This window comes from Triticum urartu, chromosome 1A (genome assembly GCF_056163025.1).
Source record: "Triticum urartu cultivar PI428250 chromosome 1A, HENAU_Tu73, whole genome shotgun sequence".
Classification (NCBI taxonomy): Eukaryota; Viridiplantae; Streptophyta; class Magnoliopsida; order Poales; family Poaceae; genus Triticum; species Triticum urartu.
This window is the reverse complement of record NC_141873.1, coordinates 242880428-242892963: the sequence shown is the minus strand read 5'-3', so window position 1 is coordinate 242892963 and position 12536 is coordinate 242880428.

Here is a 12536-nt window from a genome sequence, read left to right as displayed (position 1 = left end):
CCCCCAGAGAAGCAAGGATTCGGAAAGGAAGGACAAGTCATCAACGAGCTACACAAAGCGAAGACATCAAGCTCATGTTGGTGAATGGGTATCCGGCTCCGACTCTGACAATGACTCCGAGAGAAGCTATCACTCCGACTCCGAATATACTCAAGATGAAGGTGTTGCCGGACTAGCACTTGTGTCAACCAACTCCCATGACATATTTGATTCACCAAATGAAGGAATTGGAAGATGCTTCATGGCCAAAGGTCCAAAGGTATCACACCCCGAGTATGTTGATTTCAATAGTGATGAAGATGACTTGTTAGGTGATGATGAGTTACTTGTTGACAACTATAGTGATGAATACTATAATGAAACGAATGACAATGATAAGGTGAAGATTGAGCCTCTAACTAAAGAACTAAACACTCTTAAGTTAGCTCATGAAACTATCTTAGGAGATCATCGAGAACTTTTAAGGACTCATGAGAAATTATGTTTTGAAAAGCTCAACCTTGAGGAAGAGCATGAGTTCTTAAAGGCAATCAATGATGATCTTCGCAAGAACAGTTCTTCTTACATTGCAAAGTGTTTACTCTTATCCACTTACATGCCTCAAGTCAAGTCTAGTAACAAGAACAAGAAAGATTCTTCTTCTAGTAGTAACGATAATCATGCTAAATCCAATGTTGTTGCTTCTAGTAGTTCTCTTGATTCCACTAATGATTCTCTTAGCCAAGTTACACTTGAGCAAGAAAATAGCTTATTGAAGGGAATTATAGAGAAAGGTGTTTACAAGAGCCTTGCCGGGAGTAAGCAATTCGAGGAAATTGTATGCAAGCAAGGAAGGCACCGGAAGAATCAAGGTATTGGTTTTGAACGAAAGTTCAATGCCAATGGAGTTGAGTGGGAAGAAGATAAATACCCCAAGACGAAGTTTGTTCCTCAACAAGAGAAGTATGATCATACTTCATCCAAAGGGACACAAGCTCAAGATGATCTTCCACCACAAAACCACAAGCAAAAAGGCAAGGACAAGCTTCAAGAGGAAATTGATGCATTTGAAGAAGCTCCTAAGGCCTTGGTCAAGTGGGTTCCCAAGACTACATCAAGTTCCACTTCATCAAGTACAACTACAACTCTGAGGATTCCCATCAAGATGGTGTGGATCCCGAAAAAGAAGAACTAGAGGTCCTTGAGGTTGACTCGGCCAATATACTTCACTCTTATCATTTTGGCAAGAACAAGTGCAATCAACTTCCACATCTTGCACTAGTTCAAGGAGTCACAAACCCTCTTCTTGGTAAGACAAGGGACAAGGTAATCTAAAGCTTTCATAGACATCATCTTGTGTGTGCATCACTCTATGTCTATGGATATCCTTGTTTGTTCCTTGTGGGACTAACCCGTGTAGTTATTGAAAGTGCAACTCACTCCAAAGGATAGCTTCAAATGATCTACATCAACATAGAGCATCCACATCTTCAACACCTACATGAAGTCATCATGGACAAAACCCAAGGTTAGTTCATCCCTCTTAGGGGGATCTCACATCTAGGGGGAGCTTTACTCTAACAATTGAGTTAAAGCAACTCTAATGGTGTGAAAACAACAACGCTTTCTGTAAAAGTGGTAACCCCACTTGTGCTTAAACGATGAGTATGACCTATGATCAAATGTTCTCGTTTGACTCCTAAGTCAATATACCTATGATCAAATGTTCTCGTTCTCGTTTAAAATAAAGATGACCCTTCAGTCTGCAGAACCCAAGGGAAAAAGAGGCTAGGTGGCGAATGGTAAAACCAATGTTGGGCCTTGCTGGAGGAGTTTTATTCAAGGCGAACTGTCAAGGGGTTCCCATTATAACCCAACCGCGTAAGGAACGCAAAATCCGGGAACATAACACTGATATGACGAAAACTAGGGCGGCAAGAGTGGAACAAAACACCAGGCATAAGGCCGAGCCTTCCACCCTTTACCAAGTATATAGATGCATTAATTAAATAAGAGATATTGTGATATCCCAACAAGAATATCCATGTTCCAAACATGGAACAAGCTTCAATCTTCACCTGCAACTAACAACGCTATAAGAGGGGCTGAGCAAAGCAGTAACATAGCCAAACAATGGTTTGCTAGGACAAGGTGGGATAGAGGCTTGGTTCAACAATATGGGAGGCATGATAAGCAAGTGGTAGGTATCGCAGCATAGGCATAGCAAAAGAGCGAGCAACTAGCAAGCAAAGATAGAAGTGATTTCAAGGGTATGGTCATCTTGCCTGAAATCCCGCAAGGAATAAGAACGCGTCCATGAAGAAGACAAACGGACGTAGACGAACGAATCCTCACAACACGACGTTACCGGATTACCGAGAAGAAGCAACACCGGAAAGAAGCAAACAACATAGTAAACAACCACTACAACAACATGGCATGATGCACAACAAGTATGATGCATGTCCGGTTTAAAGAGGCATGGCATGGCAAAGTGCACAAACAATCCTACAAATTAAGTGGAGCTCATTATGCAATGGAGTTGCATACTAAAGAAAACACCACATGACTTATTTAGTTCTCTCTTGTTTAGGTACTCAACAATATTAAATGTTGTTAAACATGGCAAGAGGGTGAAGCAAATGTAAACTACCTATCTAGTCAAGGTTAAATGAGGCCGGAAACAACGAACAACAAATTCCGGTAAATCCCATATGCATATTTTAGATTTGGTGCTGATCTGCCCTAAACACAATTTTAGAGTTATTAAACATGCAAAGTAAAGCCACTATGTTAAACTAGGCAAAATTCTACCCCATTTACATATAAAGTTTATAAAATTTGGAACTACGGTTATTTAGTTATGAATTAAATCATTTTAACATGGCATAGGAGCAAATTTACTCAAACAGCATTTAAAACATTTCAAACATAGATGAAAGTTGCATATTACGAAACTAGATGAAATTCTAAGCAAGTTTCATATATAATTTATTTAGATCCGATGCACGGTTGTGGAGTTATTATATGCATGAACATAAAGGGGTTTTCTGAAAAACTGTAGTCTCTGGATAAATGGGAAAATTAGCAGAACGGAAAAAAAACATGGCGTGGGCCGAATCTGGGACAAGCCCAATAGTGCACAGGGGAGGCTGGGCGCATCCTCACCTCACCGGGCCCAGAGGAGAAGATGGGCCGGCTGGGCTGGCAGATCTGGCTGGAGAGGCCTGGGCCTCAGCGCTGGAGGGGAGGCAGGCCGACGCAGTGGCTCGGGTCAATGCGGGTGCAGCGAAGGCGCTGACTGCGGGTGCGCCGTGCGTTTCTGAAGAAAACGAGCAGGGGACAGGCGCGGCGGCAGCTGGGCTTGCGGCGGCGCAAGATCCGGCCGGTGCTTGCCGTATCCAGCGTAGAGGAGGACAGGAATGGAATCCCGGTGGACCGAGGCAGGTCGGGGATGGCAACAGAGGAGCTCCGGGGCCACGACGATCTCTTGTGATTGCTGACAGAGGCGAGGCGTGGAGCGAGGCAGAGATGGGGCTTCAGGTTCGGGCGGCCACCGTGGAGGACCATGGTCGATGTGATAGAGCCGCTGGTCCGGCGACGTTACAACGGAGACGGAGGGCGGCGGAGTCGAGCGAAGGTGCGTGTGAAGGAGAGGAGGGCGACGGGGCTTGATCCTGCTCTGCTGCTGCGGGCACGGGGAAGAGGAGGAGGGAGCTCGGGCTCCTGCGGGTTCGGGCAAGAAACGGAGCAGCTCCGGCGAGGGACTTGGTGCGGCCTTTCGCACGGACGGCGACCTAGACGCAGGGGCGAGGTGGAGGCGCGGTTTTGGCGAGGAGGCGGAGTTCCTGGTACTGCTCGCCGGAGCAGCGTCGACGAGGAGGAAGACATCGGGTGGCTCAATACATGCCGAGCACGGGGCGAGACTTGGCGTCCTTGGCGGCGGAGTGCTTTGCTCAAAACAGAGAGAGATCGGGAAGTGAGAGAGAGAAAAGGAGGAAGAAAGGGAGAGCAAGGGAGGAGGGCGAGGGAGTCTGGCCTGGCGACTTGGGCAGGGAAGCGCGCAGGAGCTTCGGGCGTCCAGATCGGGCACGAAGGAGGACGGCGTACGGGGACGAGGGGTTGGTCAGGCGGGGTTGTGGTGATTGGCTCGTTGGGGAAAACGAGACTGGGAGGAATTTTGGATCGGGAGGGGATGCTGCTGGTTCGGTGTGGAATCCGATGAAGAGAGTGGCGGCGGTGGGATGGATGCCTAGAAATTTGGGATTTGGTCTAGGGTTAGACTAGCTATATATAGTAGGTGGGTTAGACTTAGGGGTATGTCGTCCCTCCGATCGCAATCGAACGATCGCGAATAAAATAGCTAGGAAGTCCAAATAAGAAAAACGGTGACATTTTGTAGACGTTTGGGGATGATCCGGATCCAACGGTGACGACTGCTCGGGTCGGGTCCGGGACAATTTCGGACGCGCACGTGAGGGATCTGAGAGAGGTAGACAACGACAAAGGGGCATGTCAAAAGGTCAACGGAGACAAGCGAGGAGCGGCAACTACGAACGATGCAAGCTTTACAAACAATGACGGCAACGAGTGCCGATGCAATGCGGATGATGTCATGACAAAGATGCAACACTCAAGCGAATGACATGGCAAGGACAGCGAATAACTGGAAGACACCTGGCGCATCGGTCTCGGGGTGTCACAACACTCCACCACTACGAGAGGATCTCGTCGCGAGATCTAGAATGGCACCGGAGGGGAAAACGGAAGAGAAAGAGAACAAGTAAAACTAAGTTGCTTCTTTGACAAACGAGTGAAACCAAAGAACCTTGAAAAGGTTAAGCCATTTCGAGAAAAGAATACAACTGAGATGAACGAAGTTGATAACTCTCCATTAGAAAAGAGGAACAAGGAACATCACGAGAACCCTGTAGGTTGAAATAAATTAGAAAAAAGGTTGCAATGAACAAGAAGTACATGCAAGTACTCCGGTTGAAACGAGATGTACAAGGGACGATAAGGATCAATTACGATAACACTCCGGTTAAAAAAAAGATAGAGAAGGGAAAAGAATGATATAATTTGGACAGCACTCTGACTGTAAATGGAAGGAATTGAAGAAGAGCTTGACAATAAGAGAAGATACTTGATGAGATCAACAATACACCGCCTCCGGAACTATTGAAAGAATGGCACAATGGGTAAAAAAAATTCAGACAGCACTCCGGTTGAAAAGTGAGGCAAAACTTGATAAGATGAGAGAACTTGAATGAAGGACACGGCACTCCAGTTAAAAATGGACAAGCACGAAAAGAACATGATATTTGAGAAAACGAGATGATGGGTGAATATAGCAGCAATACAAAGCCTCCGGAAGAAATGAAAGAATGCAAAGAAAAGAACGGAGAAGAAAACAACATGTTCTACCTCAAATGAATTTGAGAGAGCATCCTTAAAAAGAAGGATTTAACGGAGTTGTTGGGAAATCAACAACAAAAAGAACAGGCTTGTTGAGGGCTTATGGAAAACATCTCAAGAACTTGAGGTGAAATTCTGCCACTAACGGAAACAATAGATTGGATTGATATCAACAAGAAGACGAGAAACTAGTTTCACCGGAAGGATAAATGAAGAACTTGGGTCATTTATAAGCACCATAATAGTAACAATCCTTAGGGAAGGCTTTAGGTGAAATATAACCCAAGATAACTCCAATGAAGAGATCGATGGGTTTAAAATACCTCATTCTTGATAACTTGTGAATCATGAAACATGAACTCAAAATATCAAGAATGACATAGTACCACCTTAAATGGTACGGAAGAAAGAATTGCACTCCAGATTGCAAGATGAAGAATGCTTGAGGTCCTCTGAAAAGAATCTCGATGAAAAACTTCGAGAAGGAATTAAATCCTCGATGAACCATCAAGTAGAGCCTCCATGAAGAACTCCGGTAATAAAAGAATGATCAAAAGAAATGAAGGATGAAAAGAATAAGGTTGAAGCCTTGCAATGACTAGATGAAGCTTGCGACGAGATAAAGTGGAAAAACATGGATCTCCGGAAGAAAAGATAAAGCATATTGAACCGAGAATGTGATATGATGAACCACTCTGGAAAGAAGAAATTAGATCACTTGGATGAAACAAGAATAAGAATTACATTATGCTTATCCTTCACCAATTAAATTGATGACCAACAATGGATTTAGCACACTATTTATTCTCGTAGAAAGGATTAATAGAGATATAGCGCAAACTTGAGAAGGTCTTCAACGAGCCACCGGTAGGATGAAACAACGAATGAATTAGTATGATAACCATGGAAGAGAGATCTTGAACGAACCACTGTAAGAATTGAAAAGGAACGAATAAAACATGAGAAAACACCGGTAAGGATCAGCAAATAAACGAAGATGCTTGAGAGAATTTAGATCCATGAGAATGAAAAGATTACGAGCTGATTAGAGAATCCTTGATTTAAGCACCGGTATGATTTAGAGTATGAGAGCTGAAGGCTGGATTGAAAAAAAAATCTTAGGTGATGGGTCCGGATAAACAAAGTGAACAGAATCTTGAATTGCTCTGGATAGGTGAAAAGAATTTTGACAATCGAAAAAAAAACAATTATGAGAGGATGGCCTCGAACTAGAACCACGAACCTTGAAGAGAATGGAGCAAGATTGAGAGAAAATTCTTCTGCGGTCTTCCAAATCTGAGAATTACGACGAGAAACACCACCATGAATTATTTAGACACTCCGGAATGAAGAAAAGAGGAGAGGTTGAGCCAAAGATGTAAAGAATTTGAAAGATCTTGGAGAAAAACATATGACAGATGATGAATCATTCTTACGTCAAACTTCGAAAAGAATTTAGGATAGCTCTGAGAAAAGAAGAAGAGTCAGGTAAGATCCTAGAAAAAGACCTATGGGTTAGGGCCCACTCAAAAGAACACCGTTGAAAAGATTTAAAAGAGAGATTGCACCAGTTGAATTAAATGACTTGAATGAGATAACAACCCCGAAAGATCTTGAATGAATGCAGAGTGGAAAACACAAATCTTCGAGATATCTTGAGCACTCCGGAACAATTAAATAGCGAGAAGTGAATGAATATGAGGTGCACCGGTATGAGAAGGTATTTGAAACGATGAAAAAGGATATGATCAACACCAAAGCTTGATTTGAATCCACCGGAGAAGAAAAGAATGAAGAATGATGAACCTGAGGCTTCGTTAAAATCTTCTTGAGAATCACCGGATAAGAATATCGACGGAAAAGGATGGAGAGACTACACAAGAATAAAAAGATACTTGATTAATACATCGGATTCCTTGAAGAAAAAGGGTGGGAGGGCGGGAAAAGCAAAGGCAGCTTGGGACGAATGGTACAAACATCGTTGAGAAGAACTGATAATTGATCTTACTGATATTGAAATGATCGGATCCACTTGACGAGAGACACACCGATTGAGAAGGATTGACATGACAATCTCAATTATCAAGAAGGATTGGTATTCAGATCGGAGTATGAGAACACCGTTTAGGAAAAGGTATGGAATCAACATTTACTTCGAAGCAACTCGAATACCACAATCCAAAACAAAATAAAGGACTGGCTTGCAAAATAAGCCGGAACGAACATATGATAGAGATTTCGTCCAAAGTTTTCGTGGTGGGGCCTACACAGGCTCGATCGTACAGCACCATCATGTACAAGGCAGTGCACATGACATACGAAGCGTCCCCGAGTCGGCATAGCCAAGGACTCTTTAAGACACAACGAGACCACTGTAAAACCAACTGTGGATAGGCGGACCACTAGACGTCGAACCCCAATTTCATATCATACATCTATCGGAAAGATATCCTAAGAGCTACTTGAATTCCCACTTATGAACTCCCGAAATTTTCCCGTTATGCAATCAGGTGTTGGGGATACAGGGGAAGCATAATATCTCACCCAAAACTAACAAATCCTACATCCAGCTGTATCCATCCTTCAACACATAACCAAGAAACCTTCGGAAATCATCTACCTCAACCTTCGAAAAGCATCCGTTATACGAGTTATGGCAATACTCCTGAACTCCCGCCCCAGTACTGGGTGGCGTCGAGGTTATCTCACCAACAACTGCATAAAAGAGATTTTCGATGTCGACGAAACTAAACTCAGGTATTCCAGAACTGCAACGATAAAATTTTGACGACAACACCTTGGAGCTCAACTCCCCGGGACACTGCCACAACCCCTAAATGTCAGGAGGCACCAAGAACAATGTTCTCATCACAAAACCATCGGAACGATTCCAAGATACCCGCGTGATCCTAAATTTTTTTTTGTGAAAATTTGAGAAGAGAAGAGTCAAAACTCTACGTCAGGATGCCTTACCAGAGCGATGAAGGGACTGGGGAGTAAAAAGAATTCCTAACTCTCCGATATATAATTCCTAAATGACTCAAAACATTTTTCTAGACTCAACAATGCCAGCTATTCGATCAAGCAGGGGGCTCCTAAGGTCGGGGAAGGCTCTGATTACCAACTTGTAACACCCTCGATGCGGCTATATCTCCCATGTGTCGAAGCACGACTTAGAGGCATAACCGCATTGAAAGCAATGTCGCAAGTGAGGTAATCTTTGCAAACAACCCATGTAATACAATAAGGGAAAAGAATACATAGTTGGCTTACAATCGCCACTTCACACAATTACATGAATAAAGCATTACATCAACCAGATACAATCAAGGTCCGACTACGGAACCCAAAATAAAAGAAGACTACCCCAAAAGCTACACAGATCCCCGATCGTCCCGACTGGGCTCCGCTACTGATCAACTAGAACGAAACAACATGAAGGACAAGATCTTCATCGAGCTCCTCCTTGAGCTTGGTTGCGTCATCTGCACGGTTCAACGGCACCTGCAAGCTAGTTTTGGAAGTATCTGTGAGTCACGGGGACTCAGCAATCTCGCACCCTCGCGATCAAGACTATTGAAGCTTATAGGAAGGGTAAAAGGTATGAGGTGGAGCTGCAGCAAGCGACTAGCATATATGGTGGCTAACATACGCAAATGAGAGTGAGAAGAGAAGGCAAAAGCACGGTCGAGAAACTATGATCAAGAAGTGATCCTAGAACAACCTACGTTAAGCATAACTCCAACACCGTATTCACTTCCCGGACTCCGCCAGAAAGAGACCATCACGGTTACACACGCGGTTGATGTATTTTAATCAAGGTCAACTTCAGGTTTTCTACAACCAGACATTAACAAATTCCCATCTACCCATAACTGCAGGCATGGCTTTCGAAAGTTCAATCCCTGCAGGGGTGTCCCAACTTAGCCCATCACAAGCTCTCACGGTCAACCAAGGATATTCCTTCTAGCAGGAAGACCCGATCAGACTCGGAATCCCGGTTACAAGACATTTCGACAATGGTAAAACAAGACCAGCAAAGCCGCCCGATGCGCCGACAAATCCCGATAGGAGCTACACATATCTCGTTCTCAGGGCACACCGGATAGGTCAAGCTATGAGTAAAACCAACCCTCGAGTTGCCCCGAGGTGGCCCCGCAGGCTGCCCATTTTGGACCAACACTCAGAGGAGCACTGGCCCGGGGGGGGGTTAAAATAAAGATGACCCTTGAGTCTGCAGAACCCAAGGGAAAAAGAGGCTAGGTGGCGAATGGTAAAACCAATGTTGGGCCTTGCTGGAGGAGTTTTATTCAAGGCGAACTATCAAGGGGTTCCCATTATAACCCAATCGCGTAAGGAACGCAAAATCCAGGAACATAACACCGATATGACAGAAACTAGGGCGGCAAGAGTGGAACAAAACACAAGGCATAAGGCCGAGGCTTCCACCCTTTACCAAGTATATAGATGCATTGATTAAATAAGAGATATTGTGATATCCCAACAAGAATATCCATGTTCCAAACATGGAACAAGCTTCAATCTTCACCTACAACTAACAACGCTATAAGAGGGGCTGAGCAAAGCAGTAACATAGCCACACAATGGTTTGCTAGGACAAGTTGAGTTAGAGTCTTGGTTCAACAATATGGGACGCATGATAAGCAAGTGGTAGGTATCGCAGCATAGGCATAGCAAAAGAGCGAGCAACTAGCAAGCAAAGATAGAAGTGATTTCGAGGGTATGGTCATCTTGCCTGAGATCCCGCAAGGAAGAAGAACGCGTCCATGAAGAAGACAAACGGACGTAGACGAACGAATCCTCACAACATGACGTTACCGGATTACCGAGAAGAAGCAACACCGGAAAGAAGCAAACAACATAGTAAACAACCACTACAACAACATGGCATGATGCACAACAAGTATGATGCATGTCCGACTTAAAGAGGCATGGCATGGCAAAGTGCACAAACAATCCTACAAATTAAGTGGAGCTCATTATGCAACGGAGTTGCATATCGAAGAAAACACCACATGACTTATTTAGTTCTCTCTCGTTTAGGTACTCAACAATATTAAATGTTGTTAAACATGGCAAGAGGGTGAAGCAAATGTAAACTACCTATCTAGTCAAGGTTAAATGAGGCCGGAAACAACGAACAACAAATTCCGGTAAATCCCATATGCATATTTTAGATTTGGTGCTGATCTGCCCTAAACACAATTTTAGAGTTATTAAACATGCAAAGTAAAGCCACCATGTTAAACTAGGCAAAATTCTACCCCATTTACATATAATGTTTATTAAATTTGGAACTATGGTTATTTAGTTATGAATTAAATCATTTTAACATGGCATAGGAGCAAATTTACTCAAACAGCATTTAAAACATTTCGAACATAGATGAAAGTTGCATATTATGAAACTAGATGAAATTCTAAGCAAGTTTCATATATAATTTATTTAGATCCGATGCACGGTTGTGGAGATATTATATGCATGAACCTAAAGGGGTTTTCTGAAAAACTGCAGCCTCTAGATAAATGGGAAAATTAACAGAACGGAAAAAAAACATGGCGTGGGCCGAATCTGGGACAAGCCCAACAGTGCACAGGGGAGGCTGGGCGCGTCCTCACCTCACCGGGCCCAGAGGAGAAGATGGGTCGGCTGGGCTGGCAGATCTGGCTGGAGAGGCCTGGGCCTCAGCGCTGGAGGGGAGGCAGGCCGACGCAGCGGCTCGGGTCAATGCGGGCGCAGCGAAGGCGCTGACTGCGGGTGCGCCGTGCGTTTCTGAAGAAAACAAGCAGGGGACAGGCGCGGCGGCAGCTGGGCTTGCGGCGGCGCAAGATCCGGCCGGTGCTTGCCGTATCCGGTGTAGAGGAGGACGGGAATGGAATCCCGGTGGACCGAGGCAGGTCGGGGATGGCAAGAGAGGAGCTCCGGGGCCACGACGATCTCTTGTGATTGCTGACAGAGGCGCGGCGTGGAGCGAGGCAGAGATGGGGCTTCAGGTTCGGGCGGCCACCATGGAGGACCATGGCCGATGTGATAGAGCCGCTGGTCCGGCGATGTTACAACGGAGATGGAGGGCGGCGGAGTCGAGCGACGGTGCGTGCGAAGGAGAGGAGGGCGACGGGGCTTGATCCTGCTCTGCTGCTGCGGGCACGGGGAAGAGGAGGAGGGAGCTCGGGCTCCTGCGGGTTCGGGCAAGAAACAGAGCAGCTCCGGCGAGGGACTTGGTGCGGCCTTTCGCACGGACGGCGACCTAGACGCAGGGGCGAGGTGGAGGCGCGGTTTTGGTGAGGAGGCGGAGTTCCTGGTACTGCTCGCCGGAGCAGCGTCGACGAGGAGGAAGACATCGGGTGGCTCAAGACATGCCGAGCACGGGGCGAGACTTGGCATCCTTGGCGGCGGAGTGCTCTGCTCAAAACAGAGAGAGATCGGGAAGTGAGCGAGAGAAAAGGAGGAATAAAGGGAGAGCAAGGGAGGAGGGCGAGGGAGTCTGGCCTGGCGACTTGGGCAGGGTAGCGTGCGGGAGCTTCGGGCGTCCAGATTGGGCACGAAGGAGGACGGCGTACGGGGACGAGGGGTTGGTCAGGCGGGGCTGTGGTGATTGGCTCGTTGGGGAAAACGAGACTGGGAGGAATTTTGGATCGGGAGGGGATGCTGCTGGTTCGGTGTGGAATCCGATGAAGAGAGTGGCGGCGGTGGGATGGATGCCTAGAAATTTGGGATTTGGTCTAGGGTTAGACTAGCTATATATAGTAGGTGGGCTAGACTTAGGGGTATGTCATCCCTCCGATCGCCATCGAACGATCGCGAATAAAATAGCTAGGAAGTCCAAATAAGAAAAACGGTGACGTTTTGTAGACGTTTGGGGATGATCCGGATCCAACGGTGACGACTGCTCGGGTCGGGTCCGGTACAATTTCGGACGCGCACGTGAGGGGTCTGAGAGAGGTAGACAACGACAAAGGAGCATGTCAAAAGGTCAACGGAGACAAGCGAGGAGCGGCAACTACGAACGATGCAAGCTTTACAAACAATGACGACAACAAGTGCCGATGCAATGTGGATGATGCCATGACAAAGATGCAACACGCAAGCGAATGGCATGGCAAGGACAGCGAATAACT